This window comes from Phascolarctos cinereus, unplaced genomic scaffold (genome assembly GCF_003287225.1).
Source record: "Phascolarctos cinereus isolate Bilbo 61053 unplaced genomic scaffold, phaCin_HiC Scaffold_2;HRSCAF=192, whole genome shotgun sequence".
In the NCBI taxonomy this organism is placed as follows: domain Eukaryota; kingdom Metazoa; phylum Chordata; class Mammalia; order Diprotodontia; family Phascolarctidae; genus Phascolarctos; species Phascolarctos cinereus.
Window position 1 is genome coordinate 391,463,003 of NW_027555625.1, and position 23,270 is coordinate 391,486,272.

General features: G+C 40.6%; 1 long non-coding RNA gene across 1 annotated transcript; it reads right to left on the bottom strand.

Annotated features, from left to right (window-relative positions):
* Positions 1-13,191: 13,191 nt before the first annotated feature.
* On the bottom strand, positions 13,192-22,965 carry LOC110212299 (uncharacterized). The gene is made up of 3 exons (XR_002325632.2): positions 22,904-22,965; positions 18,886-18,979; positions 13,192-13,359 (listed from the first exon to the last, which is right to left on the bottom strand). It is a non-coding gene; the product is annotated as an uncharacterized LOC110212299 (long non-coding RNA).
* Between the last annotated feature and the right edge of the window lie 305 nt (positions 22,966-23,270).

Here is a 23,270-nt window from a genome sequence, read left to right on the forward strand (position 1 = left end):
GTTATATGGCAAGAGGAGGTTATCCCCCAGGAGTTCAAGGATGCCTCCATTGTCTGTCTCTATAAAGGTAAAGGAAGTAGATTCTCCTGCACCAATCACGGTCAGGGGGGGGAGTCTCTCTCTTAGTCAGTGCTGGCAAGATTCTTGCCAGAGTCCTCCTTAATAGGCTGATCCTTTACCTGGAAGATGGTCATCTACCTGAGAGCCAGTGGGGCTTCAGAAAGGGCCAAGGAATGGTTGATATGGTATTTGCTGCCCGACAACTCCAGGAGAAATGCCAGAAGCAGAATGGAGATGTGTATACAACATTTGTAGATCTGACCAAGATACTGTCAGTCTGAAGGCTTGTGGAAAATTATGCCAAAATTTTGTTGCCCAGAGTTCATCAGCATTGTGCGACAATTTCATGATGGCATGCTTGCCCAGGTTCTGGATAATGGACAATGCTCTCGTGCTTTCCCAGTCACCAGTGGAGTGAAACAAGGCTGTATGCCTGCTCCTATGCTTTTTAGCATGATGTTTTCAGCCATGTTGTCAAGTGCTTTCAATGAGGATGAACATGGCATCAAGGTCAGCTACCACACTGATGGTAAATTCTTCAACTTGAAAAGGTTGCAAGCCAAGACCAAAGTGGAGGGAGTGTTGGTACATGACTTTCTGTTTGCTGATGATTGTGCACTCAATACAGCCTCTGAAGCTGAGGTGCAACAAAGTAGGGATCAGTTCTCTGCTGCTTATGCTAATTTTGGCCTAACCGTTAACACCAAAAGCACTTTCATCGAAACAACCCTGAAGAAGGGGTTCTTATTTAGGTTTTACAAATGAAGATGCTGATGCCTCTAGCTCTCTTTCCCCTCCACCACACTGCCTCTCTCCTGACTAGAAGAAGCTCCCCACATCCTTGCCTCTTGCCCCTTAAGCACTTGATCAAGGCACAGGCATGGCTGTAATCAGTGTGTCTTAATGAGGAAGGGAGTGCCCAGAAGCTCCCGGGGTTTGATTCTTCCAAGAGCTTGACTTTTCACTTTTTGATCTCCTAACTCTGGGGTATTTACCTTCTGAATTAAAAGCCCAGCCAATGGCTGGAGCCGGAGACTGGTGGAAGGCCAGGGGATTTCTCATCATTTGGTGATTTCTGCCATGTTGGATAAGTACAGTTATCCCTTCCATATCTCGAGCATTAGGGGCATGGCGCCTCCTTTTTTGACCTTCCCTTTGTACCAGAGAAGAAGTCTGAATTATTATAGTATTAAAAGATAAAACATGTTGATATTATACAATACTATGCATATATTTTTTACGTTTCTGAGTTTCTAAACTTTTTCTGTGTCATCTGCTGGCCTTTGTGTATTGTCTCCAGCTTCCTCAAAATTCCCCCAAAATTCCCATTTAATTTCTTATGCCGACTCTTGATATATTGAAGCTATGACAGGGAAAATCGTGATGTAGAAGGGATAACTGTACTTTGATTCATTAATTTCCATGAGTATGTTTTGTTATGGTTTATTTCTATCTTTTGAAATTGAAGAGTGACCCTAAATCTGAGTTAATGGTAGGGAGGGGATTCTGGTTATATGAGTTAATTAAAGTTATATTCTATATCAAAATGAACTCATATTTCTGAGCACACACTAAATGATGCCAAGCAAGAAATATTCCCTAAACATGTGGAAGCCAGCTCGGTCTGAAACGTTTCCATTGGAAAGAACCACCGAGGGCACATTTTCATGTAGATAATAGAAAATTGACTTTATGTGCATATCTAAGTCCATCTCCAGTTCATTTAGTTGCTAGATTTCTAGAGGACAGGAACAGCACTTTTCTGATTCATGAATTTGCTTCAAAGATCAGCTCAAACACCTCTTCTTACATTTGGTATTTATTTTATATATACTTATACACAGTTGTGTGCTGGAGCCAGTGAGAGCTGATTGTTAAATTTTTAGCGCGAGTACTTTGTTGTTCAGTCTTTTCACTTGTGTCTGACTCTTTGTGACCCCATTCGGAGTTTTCTTGGCAAAGGTACTAGATGACCACTTGGGGATGTTGCAGAGGAAATTCTTCAAGTATGACGGGCATACGTTAGTCTCCAAGGTCTTTCCCAACTCTGAGAGTTTGTGATTATTTCCAAGATGAAGAAGTCTGGGGCCTATGACCCTAAAATTATAAATTATAATTTTCTTATTTTCTATGAACCTAAATTATGAGCATATTTGATTCTTGGTATTTTCTGCCTTTCCTTCTCTAGCTCATTTTATAGATGAGGAAACTGAGGCAAACAGGGTTCAATGACTTACTCAGGGTCACATAGGTAGTAAGTATTTGAGTCTGTGTTTGTTTTTCTTTTTTTCCTTTGCTTTTTGGTGAGGCAATTGGGGTTAAGTGACTTGCCCAGGGTCACGCAGCTAGTAAGGGTCTAAGTGTCTGAGATTAGATTTGAACTCAGGTCCTCCTGACTCCAAGGCCGGAGCTCTATCCACTGCATCACCTAGCTGCCCTCTGAGTCTGTATTTGAACTCAGGAAGATGAGTCTTCCTGACTCCAAGTCTGGTACTCTAGTTAATGCTCCACCTAGCCCCCATGGAAATTGGCAAATGCTACTGGTAAAAGCTTGATTTACCATTTTGTTTTGTTCTGGATCTAGGCTTTAGTCTAAATCTAGACTAAATCCACATGTTCTCTTCCCAAATTAGATGTAAGTTGAGGGCAGGGAATATTTAATTTTTTTCTACCCTTCTCTGTCTCCCCGTCCCTAACATTGTCCCTGGTGCATAGTAGATGCTTACTAAATGTTTGTTGGTTGATTGACATGTGACCATGGAGAGGTCATTTCTCCTCTTCGGACCTCTGTTTCTTCTGTAAAATGACAGGGTTGGAATTTTAAAGGATCTATCACTTTAAACCCTTCCAAAACGAAAATTATTTTATGTGATCCTATGATTCTATGCTCCTAGGTCACAACCTCTGAACCTCCATTTCTTTACTGACAAAAATGTGAATAATACAGATTAAAAGTATGGAAGTGTTTTGAAAAGTACAAAGGACTCTATCCATACAGGATCAATCATTGATTCATCTAATGAATATTTAGTGGCTGTTCCATTTAGAACACTTGCTAGAGATTGTAAAGAGTTCAAAAAGTAAGTCACAGCTCTCTTGGGATTATAACCAATTCTGGGAGTAACTTCCCAAACACAAACATCTCTCCCCAGCTACTATTTTCCTAAATGTGTTGTCTTTCTCTGTTAGAACATAAGCTCCATGAGGGCAAGTATTGTCTTCATTTCATCATATTCCTAGCACTTAACACGGTGCGTGGCATACAATAATGCTTTTTCATTCATTCATGCATAGATAAGACATACATAATTAAATGCAGTCCAGCAGGGCAGGATAAGAGAGTACAACCAGGGTGGTACAAACTGCTATGTTAGTTTAGAGCATGAAGAGATGACATCTGACTGGGGCATCAATGAAGGCTTCTTGGAGGATGTGGCTTTTGACCTGGGCCTTGAAGGGCCCTTATTGTTAAGGGAAAGTATTCACAAACTTGGGGCAGGTAGGTAGCACAGTGGATAGAATTCAGGGACTGGAGTCAGGAAGACTCATCTTCCTGAGTTCATCTGGCCTCAGATACTTACTAGCTGTGTGACCTGCAAGTCACTTAACCCTGTTTGCCTCAGTTTCCTCATTGTAAAATGAGCTGGAGAAGGAAATGGCAAAGCACTCTGGTATCTTTGCCAAGAAAACCCCGAATGGGGTCATGAAGAGTCAGACATAACTGAAAAATGACTCAAACATACATTCACAAACAGCATTTTCCATACTGCTCCAGACTTATTCTGTGTTATCAGAACAATCCGGTACAGCTACTATTCACAGCATTTTGCTGTTTGATGCCATGAGCCTTGGGGAAGAAGAATCCGTTTCTTGAATTCATACAGTGTCACCCACTGAGTAAACATGGAAAGTGCTTTTTTTTCTCTCCTCCTTACTCATGTAAGGAGTGCATGAAATGAAAGCATAACCATGCTGCTCCTACTTCCTCTGCCCTGGCCTCCTCCTTTCAGGTTTCTAAAAAATTTTTTTCTTCAAATTGATATTTATTTCTTTCAAACCACCACACATATAAATATTTTAATTAGAGAGAAGCAAACAGCAGTAAAAGCCACAAGGCCCTGTGAGTGAGCCCACTCGTGACTTATACATTTTAATTATTTATTGGAGTAAATAAAATTAAAATTTTTTCATAGCAATTCAGAGCAGGATCTGAAGTAATTACACTGTCAAATTCATCAAAAATTCTCTCATCAAAATAAAAACCTTGATGTCATTTAATAATTTATAGTACAAATACACAGAAATTTTAAAGTATCATAAATAGAAAACTGCAGAGTAAGTGAACATGAATTAGGGGTTATCTTCCTGAAAGAGGTTGTCATAACTAGTATAAATTTTTAATCAGCAGTATTTTTGAGGCCTAATTTTAGTATACTGGGTATACCAACAACTTTCAGCTACCAAGAAATCAAAATTCAAACATGGGTATTTACAGACAATATTATTCTGGAGATACAGTATAGTGTGGTGGAAAAAGTAACAAAGAACCTCAGGACAAATCTTCTCTTTCCCACCCACCAGTTGTGTTAACTTTGGGCAAGTCATTTCATGCTTTGAGGGGTCAGTTTCCTCGTTTATATCTTAGTTTCCTCATCAACAAACATGTGATAATATAGATAAAAATTATGAAAGCACTTTGAGGCGTATTTATGCTGTATCAATATAAGGTCATTCATTCATTCTTTCATTCAATAAATACTTATTAAGTGGCTATTTCATGTAGGGCTCTGTCCTAGAGGTACAAAAAGTAAGAAGGTCTCTGCCCTCATGGAGAGGATCCTCTATCCTGGGAATCACTTTCCAGACCAAAATACCCCTTGCAGGCCACCACAACTTCCACTAAACTCCAGCACGTTCCCCATTACCTCCAGGATCAAATGTCATATCATCTGGCTGGTTTTTAAAACCTTTCACAACCTGCTCCATTCCTGTCTTTCTGGTCTTGTTATACTTGATTTCCCCTTCCATGTACTCTGTGGTCCAGTAACTCTGGCCTCCTTCCTGTTTCTCACACAGGACACTTCATCTCCTAAGTCTGGGCATTTTCACTGGCTGTTTCCCATGCTGAGAATTCTCTCCCTCCTCATCTTCCCCTCCTGGCTTTCTTCAAGTATCAATCAAAATCTCACCTTCTGGTTAGAAGAAGCTAATGCTAGGTAGTGCCTTCCCTTTCACATTCTCTTCATTGTATCCTGTATGTATCTTTTGTACTTCGTTGTTAGTAAGTTTCTCCCCTGTTAGAGTGTGAGCTCCTTGAGTGTAGGGACTATTTTTGCTTTTTTTTGTATCCTAGGGCTTAGTACATTGGCTGGCACATAGTAGGGGCTTAGTAGTTGTTTGTTGCTTTGCCTTGGCTTGACCTTTCTTATAGTTATTGTGAGATTAAAAGGAGAAAATATATTGAAATGCTTTGTAAGCTGTATATAAAGGTGCTCTACAAATATAAGCTATTATCATTATGAAATTAGCCTGAAGATTATCAAGAATGGGAATGAGAGTGCCACATTTAATGTTAACATTTGTTACAGATCACCTATGACATGTTACATGCTTGTCTACGTGAGTAACAAATGAATTAATTAACCTTCCTTCGATGGTCATGAATAGCAAATGAGATGAGGCTAGGACGTTTCAGCCAAGAGAGAGAAATGCTTTTTGCAGAAAGCCAAACTGATCTACTAAAGCTTGGAGAACAATTTGCCATTCTGAAAATCACAAGGCCCCACACATGCTGACTGGAAATGTCATTTATTGGTATGGCTTCCTCTTGGAAAATGCTCGCTGCACACCATCGGAAGCTGATCTTCAAACTCTGCCTCAAATTGGACAAAAGGAGACATGCTGCTTTTCTTTTTTCCTTCTTAGCACAATAGCCTTGCTTTGCCTTCCAGTGCATAGTTATCTCAATCTGGTTTTAGCAAGTCATCGTGAGGTTAATTTCAGCACAGAGCGAGATTTTAATTTTATAAGATCTGCTAGGAAACAGGTCACTTCTCTGATCAATATGAGAAATTAATACAGAGAGTACTTTCCAGACAGCTAATTAGAGACACACAGAGACTTGATTTCATTTATGGAACTATAGAGGGGTATTTTCCAAGCTGCTCCATTATATTAGGGATTCAGCCAATGGGTGGGAATGAGAGCTAAGCCTGCCAATCACACAATGGAAAATATGAGATGATGGACAGATATGGTGTTGGGAGAGCATCAGTGGGCTGATATTATAGTGAAACACCACCTCTGGAGACTTAGAAAATGTCTTTGGGAAGTTTTTTATTTAAGAATATTATTGTCTTAGAATGTTGCTCTGGGTTTAAGTCTGGTCTTACTAATCATAACTGTTTATGTGGTATGATTTAAGGGACCCCAGAAAGTCTTCCTGCACTCAGAAATCCTTCCCTTACCATACCTGAAGTTTTTAGAGATTAAATTTTATTTTTTAATGAACAAAAATCAGTTTTCTTTTCCTCCCATGTGTCATTGGAAAAAAAAAAGGAAAGAAAATAAAAATCCTTTTTAACAAATTGTCTTTCCCTGCTTCTCCCCACCCAAAATAGCATCATCCAAACTGGACTTCACCTTTGGAACTCCCATCCTGGAGGCTAAGCTGACTTGCTCGGTGAATGATTGAATGCAAAGTCACCCAGACTACTATAACTATCCAACCCTAGATTAGAGAGAGATACCATGGACCTACCCTCTTCTCCCTTTCAACCTCTTGCTCTGAGCAGTCATCAAATCAATACTTCCATGGCTTCTGAAAAGACGGTGCCAACAGCGTCCCATCCTGTGACTTCCCAAGCCAAACTCTACTCTGCCCACCACTCTCCTACATGCCTTGTCTTTTCTTTTTAGAATGCCAGCTCCTTTAGGGCCAGGGCTGTTTCTCCTCCATATCTATCCTAACTTGAGTTGACCTTTGAGGAACTGGTATTTTCAAGAGGCAACTATAAATCGTTATAACATATTTGACATATCCTCCTTTTTCACAAAGTCGTGTTGGCTTGCAATGCTAATGTCTTCCCTTTCTAAATGCCCACAACCCATTCCTTTAAAAATATGTTCTAGAATTTTGGCAGGATAAATGTTCTTTCAACTATACCAGACTGCTTTTTCAATGAAATGGTAGAACTAGATGGGTCACTTATATTTGGGCATGAAGAAGGGAAGAACAGTGTTTTGTCTTTAACCAATCTTTTAGAAAGACTGTGACTTTGAGAAGGGCTATGCCAATGGAGAGATCATAAAAAAACCTGTTCCTGGCCTTGTTGTTATTGGCCCAAGCTCTATCCCAGTAAGCTCACCAGCCCATATATAGTGAACCGTTACTTCTAGTAGTAGTGCCACCAATTGGCCTGACCTAGAATTACTCAATCTTCAGTTTTGTTGCCTATAAATAGTGGTTAATGAAATCAGTATTTTACATCCTCAATGAAGCCTCCATGGTGATCCTACTTGCTGCTCGTCATTCACCTTAACATTCCCTTGTTACTTGTTTTTTGTAACTTAATACAGCTGTTTTAGTTTCCACTTATGTTTTCTTTTCTGCTCTTATTCTTGCTTTGTGGTAGAGTGGGAAAAGCAATGGACTCAAGAGTCAGAATACCTGGTTTTGGGTCCCTGTTAGGCACTTAATAGCTTTGGACAAACTGTTGAACTTGAATCTTATTTTTCTCTTTGGTTAAATAAGGATAATAATACCTGTACCACCTAATACCTCACTACATTATTGCAAGGTTCAAATGAGATTGTATACCAGATGGAGCTTTGTAACTATTAATTGGCATATAAATATAAATTATTATTATGAGGAAGAAGAGGATAAAATATGTGTGTCCTGTCTTGTCTGCTATATTTAAGCTTCTTGAAAGCAGAGATGATGTTTTTATTTCTTTCGTGTCATCTGTCCTAGGCATACAGAAGGTACTCAATACATGTTGTTGACAAATTCAATCAATCAACAGTAACTTATTAAGCACCAATTCTGTGCCAGGTGCTGGCTTAAACACTGGGGATACAAACACAAAGCAAAAGCTGCCCCTGCCCTCAAGGAGATTACATTCTAAGAGGAAGAAATCTGGTACACAAATAGGTATACACAAGACATATACAAAATGTTTAATGTGAACCTCAATTTGTTACAAATTTTATTCTAAGAAAGAGACAAACAAAATTGAGGTGCATGTGTCCACAGTTTAATTTCTCCCAAGTTGGCTTGACATGCATTGCATGGGAATTCAATTCAAAACTGGGCCCGCTAAAAGGGGCCAGGTCAGAACTGGCTTGAATTGGGATTTTTGGGGGACAGCCTTATATGCCTATGAAGAGTAGGTGTTCCCAAGGGATGCCAATCAACTCTGGGAGGTGGGCCATATTAAAATGAGGGTCTTTCAGTACGTGACCCAGGTCACTCATCCTGGTCAGAGACATTAATTTCCATATCACCTGTCTTGACAATGGGGAGGAGTTAACATTCTCCCAGACCTGTGGAGGCAACATAATGAGCAGGAATAGACCTATTTAGATTAAATCTTAATGTCCTTCTGAAGAAGGACTGAACTTAGAAAGAAAGGGGGATGGGGAAGTTCTGCGTTTCCAAGATAATGATTGCTAAGAACAATCATTTTTCACATTAGTAGCTAGGGGAGCCAGGAAATACTTCCTGCAGATGGTGGTACTGTAGCTGAGTTTTCAAGGAATTCTAAGAGGCAGAGATGAGAAGGGAGAACGTTCTAAGTAACTTCTTTGGTTTGATTTGTAGAGATATCATTGGTACGCCCGACCTAATTCAGATGAATGGTCCAGCCAGCCCAATTGTTTGGTCTCTGATCGATGCTCTGAGGAATGTTTTGTAGAAATGTGGCACTTTCCTGCCATGAGATCCTCAAAGATTAGAAATGCTTCCCAAACATATCTCTGTTCCCTTTAATGAGCTACAGAGCCATTGTGCTTTCCCAGAAGAATTAAATGCAGATTTTGACTGCAGTTACTAACTTTCTTCTTTGATCTTCCTTGAAAAAAATTACTCCATGAAATTAATGGCGATGGGGTGCTGACAGACCTTTGCCCTCCTCTGAACACAGGTGGTGTTCAGAGTAGACCAGGAATCAGGAGATCCGGGCTCTAGTCTAGCACTGACTATATTAATTAGTTGTGTGACCTGGGTACCTCACCGTATCTCATAAGGAGTTTAGACTTTGAACTCTAAGGTTCCTTCTCACTCTACCAGTCCATGCTTTGAGGAATGCTCCCCTCTGTAAGAAGCCTTAACTTTTTACATTGAGGAAATGGAGCCTGGATTTTCCCATCAGCTCTGGGGGTGGGGGTGGGGTGGGGGTAGATAGCTCCCATTATTACCTGTGCCAGTTTAGATTGCCAAAAGATCCTGTTTCATGGGTTTCCTGACAGGGAACCCCAGCATGGGCTAGAGCTCATGAAAATGCCAAAGCTCAGATTTTATATCTCCAGATTTGAATGCTGAATAGTCAAGGTGGGGGTGGGGAGGTTTCTTTAGCATCCAGTTACATATCAAATTGATTTTAAAAGTGCTTGAATGACTTATAAAGTGCTATGTAACTGGGGATTTGGGGACTCATACAAATACCTCCCCATTTGCAGTGTTTTCCCCTCCCCATTTCTCTGTATCTCCTTACAACTTATGTCATCTAAATCAGATTTATTGGCCTTTCCCAAACAGCCAACCCCAATATGCCCAATGTGCCTCCATAATCTTTAAGCATAAAATTTAAAATGTATTCTCATTAATAGAACCAGTTAGAGGAAGGATGACATAGGAGGTTGAGAAATGGATTCAGATCTTGCCTTAGACACAGATTGTGTGCGACTCTGGGCAAGTCACAACCTTTCAGTACCCTAGGCAACTCTCTAAGACTGGGGTTCTTTCTTTTCTTAAAATAAATTTTATTTTATTTTCAGCATTGCATGTTCTTCTTCTGACCTCCCTATCTTCCCCCCCTCCACTTCCATCCCTGCAATTGAGAAAGAAAGAAAAACAAAACCCTTCTAACATACATGTATAGTCAAGCAAAGCAAATTCTTGGATTGGCTATGTTAAAAAAAAGTCTCAAACTGTTTGGAGTCCATCATCTCCTCATCAGTGGGGTTCATTTTGAGTTCTATGGAATTGTGGCCGGTCATTGTATGCTGATCAGAGGTCCTAAATCTTTCAAAGCTGTTTGTCCTTATGTTATTGCTATTATTTTATCAATTATGCTGCAGGTTGTGCTAACTTCACTCTGCATTTAATCTCTACAAGTAAGGCAGGGGCTCTTAACCTTGTGTGTTTGTGTGTGTGTGTGTGTGTGTGTGTGTGTGTGTGTGTTAGAATCACACAGACCCCTTTGGCAGTGTGATGAAACCTATGGATCCCTTCTCAGAATGTTTTTAAATACATAAAATAAAATATGTAAGATCGCAAAAGGAACCAATTATATTGGAACACACATACAATTACACACATATTTATATATAGACATATACATATATATGTATACATGTGTATGTATACAGACATATATACACATACGCATATGTATAAATACATACATACATACATAAACAGCTTATGGACCCCAGGTTAAGAACCCCTACTCTAAGACTAGAAGTTGTAGAGAAGGTGCTGCTCTGCTCTGGAAGAGGCAGCTTCATCACCTGAGAGTTCCTACATCAATGACATGACAGGTACAATTCGTATCCCTAACAGTACTATTTATTCGTCTTCATCTAGTTATTGTTATTAATAGACTAAACTTACTTGGTGATGGGGAATTACAAAGCCAGATGGTTAGGCTTGTTGGCTAGAAGTTGAGGTCTCTGCTTTTTGTTTGGACTTCCTCCATCTCCAAGGCCCCCATTCTTCCCCACATGTTTCTAGGTCTTGGTAGTAAAATTCCTTGGAATTTGAAAGGCATTTCTGAGGAAGGAGCCTGGCCTCTTGTTTTATTGTGTTCAGTTAGACACAGATGCAGTCAAGGCTCTACCTGAGGACTGGTTTTGGGGGAGGCTGAGGACTTTGAAAATGGATGTGTTTTGAAATCATCTATTCTGCACTACTCCCTCTACTTTCCATTATTGACCTAAGGAGACTTTTTTTTATTACATTTTCCAGTTTGGGCCACATGGCAATTGACTGAGGGAATGGGCCCTGAAGGGCTCTTTTCTATTGTCTGCCCTCTAAGATGCTATTATTTATTATTATTTTGATTTCACTGTTATAAGCACATCCTTCTGTTTCCAGAAGCTGCTCTGTTACTGTTCTTCTATACATTAGAATGGAGAAGGGAATAAAGTTTTGGACTTGTGGTAAGGAAGATTTGAGTTCAAATTCCATCTCTGGTGCTTTCTAGCTACGTGTCTACAAGCAAGTTGCTTAACTTTTCTGAGCTTCAGTCTCCTCATCTGCAAACTGGAGGAAATAACATTTGTCATTGCTTCTCACAGGGTTGTTGTGAAGTCCAAATGAGATAATATATTTGTGAAGTACTTTGTAAACCTTAAGCTACTACATAAATGTCAGTTACCGCTATTTCTGCTCTGCAGATGAGTGGCCTCAGTCACTAAAAAGCATTGTCTTATTTTTTACATCACTTTCAATGATGCTGTGAAATGACATTCAAGTCACTATGATGGCTTCATTGCCTAGTAGGAGCTCTTCAAAATTCTGTCATAGAATCAGAGTTTGCCATGGAGAGAACCAAACTTTGAGATTAAAAAAAAGAAAAATTCAACTCAACATCTGCACCCCCCCATCTAGACGTTTATTGTCATATAGACTTAGAGCCCATGCAACTGAGTGAGTTTTTCATACTTAATACTTTTCATACATCTAACTACCCTTCTCAGACTTGTATTTGCATCAAAACTAAATCAAATAAGCCTACTCGAGATAAAAGAAGAAGAGAATTGGATTTAATTTTTCATAAAGTCTTCTCATTTTTTTCAAGTTTCAGGTGCATAGATCAGTGCTTGGGTTCATAAGTGTTTTCTGATTGAATGACTTAGGCTGCTCTCCAGTTATCCCTGGAAGAGAGAAGTCCATGACTGGGCTTCCAGGTGTTTGTCCAGTGGGCTGGGGACAATCTGTGTTACTAAACCTCACTTGGGTGAGAAGAGGGCACCTGAGCCCCTAAATACTGCCCACAGCTTTCTGAAAATTTGCCTGGCCTCATTTGTAGATGTTATCTGAGTCTGGAACAATCTCCCCTTTTCTCAAGAATTCCCCAATAGGGTTATTCCAGAGCCTCCCTTGGTAATCAAATAATTCTCTTGTCCCCGGGCCCACTCTCCCACATGGCCCCCATCCCAGGGCATTGGCTGTCCAAGCTCTCTCTCCTCCTGCTAATGATGAAGTATTGCTGTTAAAAACCAGGTACCTTCCATTCCAGTAACAACAGCTGCTAACTAACAAATTGGTCATTAACTAAGGATAATGATGGATATTTCCAGGATTATTGCCTTGCTGGTCTTGGAAAAAAAAATCTTTCCCCACCAATTTTTTTTTTAAGTATGAAAGAGAATGTCTTTTGTTGCTGAGTCTGTAAATGAGGATTCAGAGCCTACAGGTGGCCTGTATTCATTTTGATCAACCCCCACCCTTGTACTTCTGGGAAGAAACAGCCTGAATTTTGTTTTTCACACACCAACGACCTCTCTGCCTTCTGTGGATGTTTCTTGCCCACCACATACCAGCCAGGCCCATGTTGTAAACAATCCCACTGCCTAACAATAAATCCCATGCTTTCTGATTTCAACAGGGAATCGCTTTTTAAAATCTGGGAGGGTCGTTCTCCTTGACCAGCTGAGTCAGACAGCAAATAAAAATTGATAAAAAAAAATAGTAATAAATACTGATTTTATATCACCCACTGAGCAAAGTCTAAATTAAACTACTCTACTTAAAGCTTTGGTGGCAGAGACCTAATTAATTAGAAACACTAGGGTTAAATAATTGGCCATCCATCTTTGAGCTTAAGTGAGGAATGAGGTGCTTATGACATGTCCCTGACGAAGACAAATGACTGGCCGAGCCCTGGGTCCTACTTACTTGTTTAGTGAGCAAGGAAGACTGGCCCTTTAAAATGACCTTTCTTTACCACACGTGGACTCTTCACAACATGCAAACCTAGGACAAGAATCTGAGTTTCCATGCGTTTTGCTGTCTGTTGATTTGCTTGTGACCTGTGACTGGGGACCCAGTTGGTTTGTAGCAATTGGAGTCTGATTTTGTAAAGATTTCAAAGAAAAAAAGTAGAAAAGAGATTATTATGCCATAATTAGAAAGCTTAAAGGTCATTAATCCAATCCAAACCCCCTCCACCTCCTTCTTCAATCTGCTAACACACTCCTGCCTCTCATCCTTCTCCCCTTCCCTTCATAGCATTGGACAACAAAAGATTTAAAACCAAGCAGCTCCTGGTTCATTTTAATGGGATCCTTCTAAGTCAGAGCATAGTTGGAGTATATTTAATTGATAAATGAAAAATAATGTTTGGGAACTTTGAAATCAGAGCAGCTCCAAGATATGATGCCAAAATAAATCAGCCTATGATAAGGTGGAAGAAAATGAAGATTTTGTTATTCAATCAAAAACCTGTAAATTCAATGATAAAAAATACACCTCCCACCAAAGAAATGACTTTTTGGACCCCTTTCAGTCTGGTTTTGAATGTTAACAACTGATTGTGGATGCAAATGTACTTACATAAGGCAAAAGAGACTCTTCCAAATCATGATGGGCACTGTTCCCTCCCCCTCCCCAACCACAGCGTACCTCTTAGGGAAGGTGGGAAATTGGGGAGCTGCTTTTGGAGATGAATGGAAGAAAGACCTAATGCAGATGTGATTTCAGTGAGCTTTGGGGTTTTAAAGCTGGCTATTGATTCTTGCAGATTTTAATTCCTCTCTACCCCCATCCCCATCTACCTTTCCTGCTCTGCAGTTTGGCCATTAGATGAAGGCCCTAGGCCTAGCTGACCTTAATGGGAAAACCGCATGAATGTGACATGAATTCAGAAAATCCTCATTTGAGGCATTTTGCTGTCCTGGATGGCTCTCACTAGTTCTCCCATGAGAATGTTGGTACAGTGAATAGCAAAATATTGATTTTCCCCCTTTGCTTAAATATCCCAGGTCAGTAAGCCAGGCACTGAGAGAGGTATACTAATTTTTTGTTTGTTTGTTTTAGGCTACCAGGGTACCTTTGAGCATACTGTAATGTCTGTTACAGTGTCTAATTTGTTACCACTTATCCATTCACAGATACAGGTCTGGAAGGGACCTCAGAGGCCAACCCTCTAATTTCATTTTACAGATGAAAAAACTGAGGCCCAGGGAGGTTAAATGACCTATCTAAGGTCACACAGGCAGAAAGTATCAGAGATGGGATTTGAATTCAGGCCTTCTGACTCCAGAGGCAGTATCACTTTGTACTATGCCACATTGACTCCTTTCTTTCTTTCTTTCTTTCTTTTTTCCTTTCTTTCTTTTTTCTTTCTTTCTTTCTTTCTTTCTTTCTTTCTTTCTTTTTTCTTTCTTTCTTTCTTTCTTTCTCTCTCTCTCTCTCTCTTTCTTTCTTTCTTTATTTCTTTCTTTCTTTTTCTTCCTTCCTTCCTTCCTTCCTTCCTTCCTTCCTTCCTTCCATTTATTTTTAAAAATTTTGAGTTCCAAATTCTCTCCCTCCATCCCTTCCCCACCCATTGAGAAGACAAGTGATAGGATACCCATTAAACACGTGAAGTCATATAAAACATATTTCCATATTCACATTGACTCTATAAAGCTTTGGTATAATATGGGTTTGTGTTAAACTATACCCAAAGGTATTTATGTTCTGACAGTACCAAAAGGCCTTCTTTGGAACCCGGTACCACTGAGCACATGTTGAAACATGGTCTCAACAATATGCTGGTCCCCACCATGTGACAGCATTATGATGAGGCTTTGTAGTATTCAATCATAAGAAACCCTAGGAAGAGCAAAGGGAAAGGGAACACTGAGATCTTGAAATGTGTTAGCACCAACGATACTAGGGGGCAGCTAGGTGGTGCAGTGGATAGAGGACTGGGGCTAGAATTAGGAAGATTCATCTTCCTGAGTTCAAATCCAGCCTCAGATCCTTACTAGCCATGTGGCCCTGGGCAAGTCACTTAACCCTGTTTGCCTCAGTTTCCTCATCTGTCAAATGAGCTGGAGAAGGAAATAACAAACCACTCCAGTGTCTTTGCCAAAAAAACCCAAATGGGGTCATGAAGTCTGACATGACTGAAATGAGTGAACAATAGCCACAGACAGACACTGGAACACCGAGCTCTTCTTCCTGAAAGCTCTCTGGGTGCTGCTGATTCTCTATTGATCCTTTGAACATATAGTCTGCTGTATCCATTGGCTTGCTCCCAGCTACCATTTAAAATGAACTGGCTATCTGCTTCCTGCTTCTGCAGAAGTGGAGGACAGGTGACTGCAGATGGCTGCAAGTAGAGTCAGCACATCTTCAATTTCGGGAGGCCACATCTAGGGGATTGGCTTTGTTTTGGTTTTTAATGTGCAAGCACCCATGGCCACTTCTCTTCTTTTTTCTCCTTAGATTTCTATCATAGCACTGGGTGAGTGGAAACCACTCTCTCTGTGAGGTCTGATTTCCCACTAATCTCCTCTTTTCCCAAATAAGAGCTACAAATCTCAGAGGGTTTTGTGGCCAGCCAACCCCTGGCTAGTGGTGGTTATAGATGTTTTATTGATGCTCTTAAAAACCCCACACACATTGCTCTAGGTAGCCAATTACTCCCCACCCAGTAGAACCCTCCCTTGTTACAAAAAAGGGCCACTTAAGTAAAACAAATCAATACTTTGTCATGTCAAAAATGTGTGGCTTATTTCTTACTTATAACCCACCAGCTCTCTGCCAGAGGAGGCAGGCATACTTTACCAGAAGTCCTCTGAAGTCAGGATTGGTCACTGTATCAATCAGTATTTGAAGTTTTTTGATAATTTTTTCCTCTTCATTATTGTGACCATCATGTAAATTACTTTACTGGTTCTGTATCAGTTTGTACAAGTCTTCTCAAGTTTCTCTGAATTTTTCATGTCTGTCCTTTCTTACCGTGAAATAATACTTTATTATGCTCGTATATCATGGCTTATTCAGTTATTCCTCTACCAGTGGACTTCTGTTTGTCTTCTAGCTCTTTGCTTCTACAAGAAGTACTACTATAAATATTTCTATATATAAAGTTTATAAAGTTAGTCTTACCAAAAGCTATCTGTACTTGGAAATTCTACTTCCTCTCCTCTACATTGTCTTCTAAACTCTCTGCAAATTGGCTTCTAACTTCATTACTGGACTGAAACTGCTCACTCCAAAGTTAGTGATGATCTCTCAACTGCCAAATTTAAGTTCCTATTTCCAATCCTCAGCCTCCTTGATCTTTCTGTAGCATTGGCCCTCTTGTCCAGCTTCTCCTTCTGGATGCATCCTCCATTCTGGGTTTTCATGACATCGCTCTTTCTTGCTGCTTCTCCTCAATTTTTTAGTTGCTGATCAACCACGTCACACCCACTGGCTGTGGGTACAACCCATACCTCTATCCTGAGTCTTCTCATTTTTCTCAATAGGGTATACTTTCACACTTGGAGACCTTACCAGCCATGAGTTCAATTACCATCTGTATGACAGTTGCCTCCCATGGCATCAAATATTTGGCACCCCAGACCTATATATTCAGCTGCAGTCTCTCTACTGAACTCCGGTCCTACTTCATAAACTCCCTAATGGGTATTTCCAAACGGATGTCCCATAAACGTCTGAAACCCAACACTATCTTTCATTGAAACTAATCTCTCTTGTGAACTTCCCAAGTTCTGTCTAGGTCCAGAGGTAGGGAACCTGCTGCCTTGAGGCCACATGTGGCCTTCTAGGTCCTCAAGTGCAACCTTTTGATTGCATCCAAGCTTCACAGAACCAATCCCCTTAATAAAAGGATTTGTTCTGTAAAACTTGGACTCAGTCAAAAGGCCACACCCAAGGACCTAGAAGGCCACATGTGGCCTTGAGGTTGCAGGTTCCTTGCTCCTGGTCCAGGACATTCTTCCAGGCACCCAGCTTTGAAACCTCTGTATAATCCTTGACTCTTCACTCTTACCCCACATGTTGAATTGGTTGCCATATTTTATAATTTCTATCTCTAAGACATCTCTTTATGCCCCTTTCTCTCCATTCACACAGCCATTCTCCTAATTCATGCCCTCATCACTCTTACCTGGATTGTTACAAAATCTTACGATAGATAAATGAGATTTGAAACGTCACATTAGTGCTATCTATTAATAGCTTTTTATTTGTCGTCCCTACCTCAAGCCTTTCTGCTACTCCGATCCATCTACTACATAACTATTTCCTACAGGGCAGCTCTGACTATGTCACTCCCCTTCTCCATAAACTGTAGTGTTCCCTATTGCCTCTGGGATCCAATTTAAACTCCTCCGTTTGGTGTTTGAATATCTTCGTAGTCTGTTTACTTCTTATTTTTTCACTCTTTTTATATTTTCTCTCATCTACACTCTCTTTGATCTAGCCATACTGATCTAAGTAGGCTAGTGTGCTCCTCACACACTCTCCACTCCACCATGCAGGACTAGAATGCACTCTCTCCTGATTTCCATTTCTCAGAATCCCTAGCTTCCTTCAAAATTCAACTTGAGAAGTACCTTCTTCATGAAGTCTTTCCTGATCCTCTTAATTGCTAGTGTCCTACCTTCCCCCAACTGCCTCATATTAATTTCGTATGAATGTATAATGTATACATAGGTATATATGTATGTGTATATACATGTATATATGATTTGTTATTTCTAAGGTCTCTTTTATTACTGTATTTGAATAGCGACCTTTAGAAGCAGCACATGCTGTAGATCTTGGACCCTCAAATTTTCAGTCTTATGACATGGTCAAAAGACACAGAAAAAAGAAAAAGATCTGTACTTTGTTGGTGGTGGGGGTGAGGGAAGAAAAACATACCCTATAATTGTTGTTCAGTCACTTTTAGTCATGTCCAACTCTTCATGACTCCATATGGGGTTTTCTTGGCAGAGTGGTTTGCCATTTCCTTCTCCAGCTCATTTGAAGAGGAGGGAACTGAGGCAAACAGGGTTAAGTGACTTGCCCAGGGTCACATAGTTAGTAAGTATCTGAGGTTAGATTCGAACTCAGGAAGATGAGGCCTGGCACTCTATCTACTGCACCAACTTGCTGTCCCTGTATCTTATAAATCAGTGCCTATAGATTCCATGGCAATTTCTATGAAAATGCCTATTTTAATGGAGAGAGACCTAGCTTTCTCAAATTGATATTCCTTTTTTTCACCCGAAGCCTTGTACCTTGAGACCCCAAAATCATTGGTTCATCTCTTATGGGGGCTGTGGTTCAAGTTAATAGAAAGCGACTTGGGCAATTCTGTTACCTCTTCCCTTCCAAATGACTGTCCTCTAAGTGTCCTTTGGGGCTGGGAGAAGAGGGATATTGGGAGGTAAGATGTGTTCCTAAAAATGTTCAGAAATAAAGCAGAGAGAATCTGGTACAGAACTGTGCTACTTTTAATGGAAAAAAAAATCAAAAAAAATCTGAGTTAAATCTGAGGGGATTTGTAGCACTAAAGCAAGTCTCTTTTGTGTTTGAGTGTCTTGATGGAATGTGTGAAGCATTTTCTCATCAGTCCTGTAATTGCACCACATACAGATCCTGGTACTTACCCAAGGAACTTGCCCTGTGTTTCTTCTTCATGGAATAAAGTGTTACTTACCACTGTGAACATCTTTCACTGGGTTCATGAACAATGTAGCAGAACTGAGTAATAAACAGAGCGCTGTCAAATATATATCTTCCCATAATAGATCCTATACCTTAAAATGCCTACAGGGAATCGCTTTTTAAAGTCTATAACATGCAGTAGTTTTGATACGACTGGTTGAGCCATGCAGAAATGATTAAAAAAAGTGTAATAAATTCAGATTTTACACCAGGCACCGAGCATTAAGCCAAAATGAAACGACCACACTCAAATCTTCTACAGCTTAGAGCTAATTAGACCTACGTTTCCGAATGGCATGAGCATCATGCAATGCGGCAATTGTTATAATAACTATATTCTCATCTTGCGCCATGCAGTGATTTACACCAGCAGTGCCTGCCAGTGCTAATGGGAGTTCCATGAGAAAACCTCTGGGGGCTCCGGCTGAGAACAGGGGCTCTGTTCCTGGGCTTCTATCCACGTTGGGCTCCTGTTGATTTCACTGAATGTTTGGCCCAGGCAAGGGAAACAGCGCAGGGACCTAGCTATGTCCCTGGGTATTTTCATTACCATGGAAATGTAGCAGTGGCAGCAATGACTAAGTTTTGTACTGAACTGCAGCAAAGAAGCGCTGATGTGTAAACCCAGTGAAGGAAACTGGTAGATCCAGCAGAACTGGTCCCACTGCCCAAGCCTTGATATGAATTAGTCTGTATTCGCTGTTTTTTAAAAATTAAAAAAAAGTTTTTTTTTTAGTTGCAATAGCTTCCCAGTCTCCTTTTGTTAAGCCACTCAGTACATGCTTCCCCATGGCCTCTACCGTGGGCATTCTCCTTCGGAACCAGAAACCCAAAGATGAGTTTCAATGCCTAAAATTCACATAAATTGTGTCAGGCAAAATCTCCCACTTGTTAATTAAAGCCTTTCATAACCTGGCCCCAAACTTTATTCTGTGTTACTCCCCTTCATTCACTCTATGGTCTAGTTAACCTGGCTTTCTCATCATTTCTCACATGACAGACGTTCCATCTCCTATCTCAGTACGTTTGTGTAAGTTTGCCCTGGCTCTTCCCCATGCCTAAAATGTATTCTCTCTTCATTCTTTATTTTTTTTTAAGTGAGGCAATTGGGGTTAAGTGACTTGCCTCAAGTCACACAGCTAGGAAGTGTTATGTGTCTGACGCTGGAGGCTGGATTTGAATTCAGGTCCTCCTGACTTCAGGGGTGCTCTATCCACTGTGCCACCTAGCTGCCCCAGCTCTCCTCATTCTTAGAATGAGGAGGAGAATCCTCTTAAAATCCCCACTTTCTTTCAAAACTCCACACAAGTTCTACCTTTTATATGAAAAACTTCTTTTTTTTTTTTTGGCTAGGCAATGGGGTTAAGTAACTTGCCCAGGGTCACACAGCTAAGTAAGTGTTATGTGTCTGAGGCTGGATTTGAACTCAGTCCTCCTGAATCCAGGGTCAGTGCTCTATCCACTGTGCTACCTAGCTGCCCCTATATGAAATCCTTCTTGACGTACTAAGCTGCTAGCGCTTTGCCACCCCTCCCCGTATTATCCTTGTATTTATTTTCTATATATTTGTATAAATATATATGTCTTTCTCTATAGAATGTAACCTCCTTGAGGGCCTTCCTAGCACATTTCCTGGCACATAGCAGGCACTTAGGAAGCGTTGTTAATGGACTCATTATTGTTTGTTCTATACTGGTGCATGTTGTGGGCAGGTGCTATCAACCAGACCATATGACCTGCTACCATGCACATGCTAACATTACTATGCAGGGCAAAGAGCCCCATGACAAGCCCTGGGATACTAAATTCTCTAGCTTTTATACTTTCTCACTCTCACTTTGACCTGTCAGGCTGTTTCCAACATGCACACTCATTGCAACCGCAGTATTTCCTCTTCACATTCTGCTACCATATGGAATGCATAGCTTGGATAAACTCAACTATCTCTCCTTTCACACTGCCCTGCTCACAGTACTCAGACCAGCCGTTAACCATCTCAGACTACACTCCACGACACTCTGATTGCATCCCGATACTTCCAAATACATCCTACTTCATCCAAAATTGCTATCACCTACTTCCTGTCAGGGTGTGCTGACAGTAGGGAGCAGTAGAGAGGAAATATTTCATATAAGACATCTTCCTCTGTCTTTCTTTCTCAGTCCCATAGAATCCCAAGCTTCAGATTTCTTCTAGTCTCTTGCCGTCTCCAAGTAACCATTGTTTGACTGATATTCCAAATTCACTTCTCTGCTCTATCACTCTCTACTTAAAAACAAGCAGAAGAAAATGCAGCACCTTCAATGAGAAGGATGATTCTGAAGCTACAGGACCTGAGTTCAAATCCCCCGATGTTTACTACCTGTGTAAATGCACAGATCAGTCAATCCTCTGGGCCTCAGTTCCCTTATTTGTAAAAATGGGAAGGCTGGATTAGATATCCTCTGAGGTCCTTTGAGTTCTGGATCTTTGATCCTCTGACTCCCAAATTGCATACAAACTCTTTAACCGACACATAAGATGTCACATTTTGGCTCCAACCTCCCTTTCCTGCCTTGTGTTATACAATTCTTCCCATCTGCCCAACAATTCCTGATTCATTCTGCCTTCTTCCATCTCTGTGGAATACACTCACCTTCATCTCCATCTGTTCAAATCCTTTGCTAACATCAGGGTACACTTTGGATGCCACCTCCTCAGTGAAGTCTTTCCTGATTCTCCTAGATGGAAGGGATCTGTCCCTCCTCAAATCTGAGCTCCAGAATCATCTCTGGCCCTCTCCTTTGCACCCATCACATTCTAATTTACTATAGTTACTCGTTTATATGCCTTATCTTTTTATAGATCGTAAACATCCTCAGTTTACAAATTACTTCATCTTGATATCCCCAGTGTCTAGGACAGTGTCTTGAACATAGTAAGCACTTAATAAATGTTTGCTGAATTTAAAGGAGTTAAAGACGTTCAGTTTCAACTACATAGAGTGTGGGAGGCATTTGAATACTATGCATTTCCCCAGGAAATAGCAAAAGCAATTATAATTGAGGGTCTCTGTTGATCCTGGCAGGTGTTCCATGTGCACAAATACACACAATACCCACCCTGGGAATATAGGCTTAATCATTTGGACTGTATTTCTGAGCTTGTCTTCATACTCTATCCCCCAAAGAGAAGGAGTTAGGGCAATAGGAAGAGTTTCAAATTACCCGTGGGGGAGGTTGGAGGAAAAATGCAACATTTACTTGCAGGTAGGGCTGGAAACAGAGCAGAGATCAAAGTTGTAGAGTGAGCATCTTCTCTTAGAAACATCATCCTATGGTTTAGAATGGACCACAGAAAGGTGAGTATGAAGTATTTTCATAGGATGTGCAGATGGCTGAACTCATGTTATAATTCGATTTAGTTCCACAGATCTTTACTAATTAATGCTCCTCAGCCATACATTACTTAATGTATCTACTATATGTACAAGATGTAGTCCTAAGCATTGAGGATAGAAAGATGAAAAATGACACCCTTAAGTAGCATTCATTCTATAATATGCCCACAAATAATTATGATGCTGGGTAAAGAGTTACAAAGATAAGAGACATCCAAGGTGTTCTAGGAAAATTAGAGGAAAAGGAGAACATTTGGGAGGAGGATCAGCAAAGCCTTCATGTAAGAGAGGTTAGCATTAACCCAGTCACTCACTTCTTAATCCATAGCAATCTGACTCCCAACCCAGATAGGCTGTGAAAACAGCTCTATCCGAGGTTGCTAATGATATCTTAACTGCTAAATCTTGATGGCCTATTCTCAGTTTTTGTTCTCCTGGACTTCTATGAAGCTTTTGACACTGCTGGTTTTTTCTCTTTGTCTTTCCTTTCTTCTTTTCTCCCTATCCCCTTGATCCTCAAACTGAATACACTCTCTTCCCCTGATTACCATAACGTTGCTCCATCCTGGCTGTCTACTTACCTGTCTGACCACTCCCCATGCTCCTTTGCTGGATCCATCATATTGTGCCTGGGGAAGGCCCGTTGGAGGGTGAGTTCCGTATTCTAGAGGCAGTGACCAGTGATTAAGATCCTCTCCCTTTTGTTTTGGGTGAGAGAGTGAGTCACACACAATAAGGAGGCATGGATAGGCTTATAACTCAGTTGGGTGATCCTCATCTCCCTCTCCCTCCCTCTACATATCTACTCCATTGTCAGCTTTTAGTTTCTACCTTGGCAGCATCTCTCGCACGTCTTCTTTACTCACACAATAGTAGCACTAGTTCTGGCCCTTGTCACCTCTCACTTAGACTATTGCAATCTCCTCCTGTTTGGTCTCCCTATCTCAT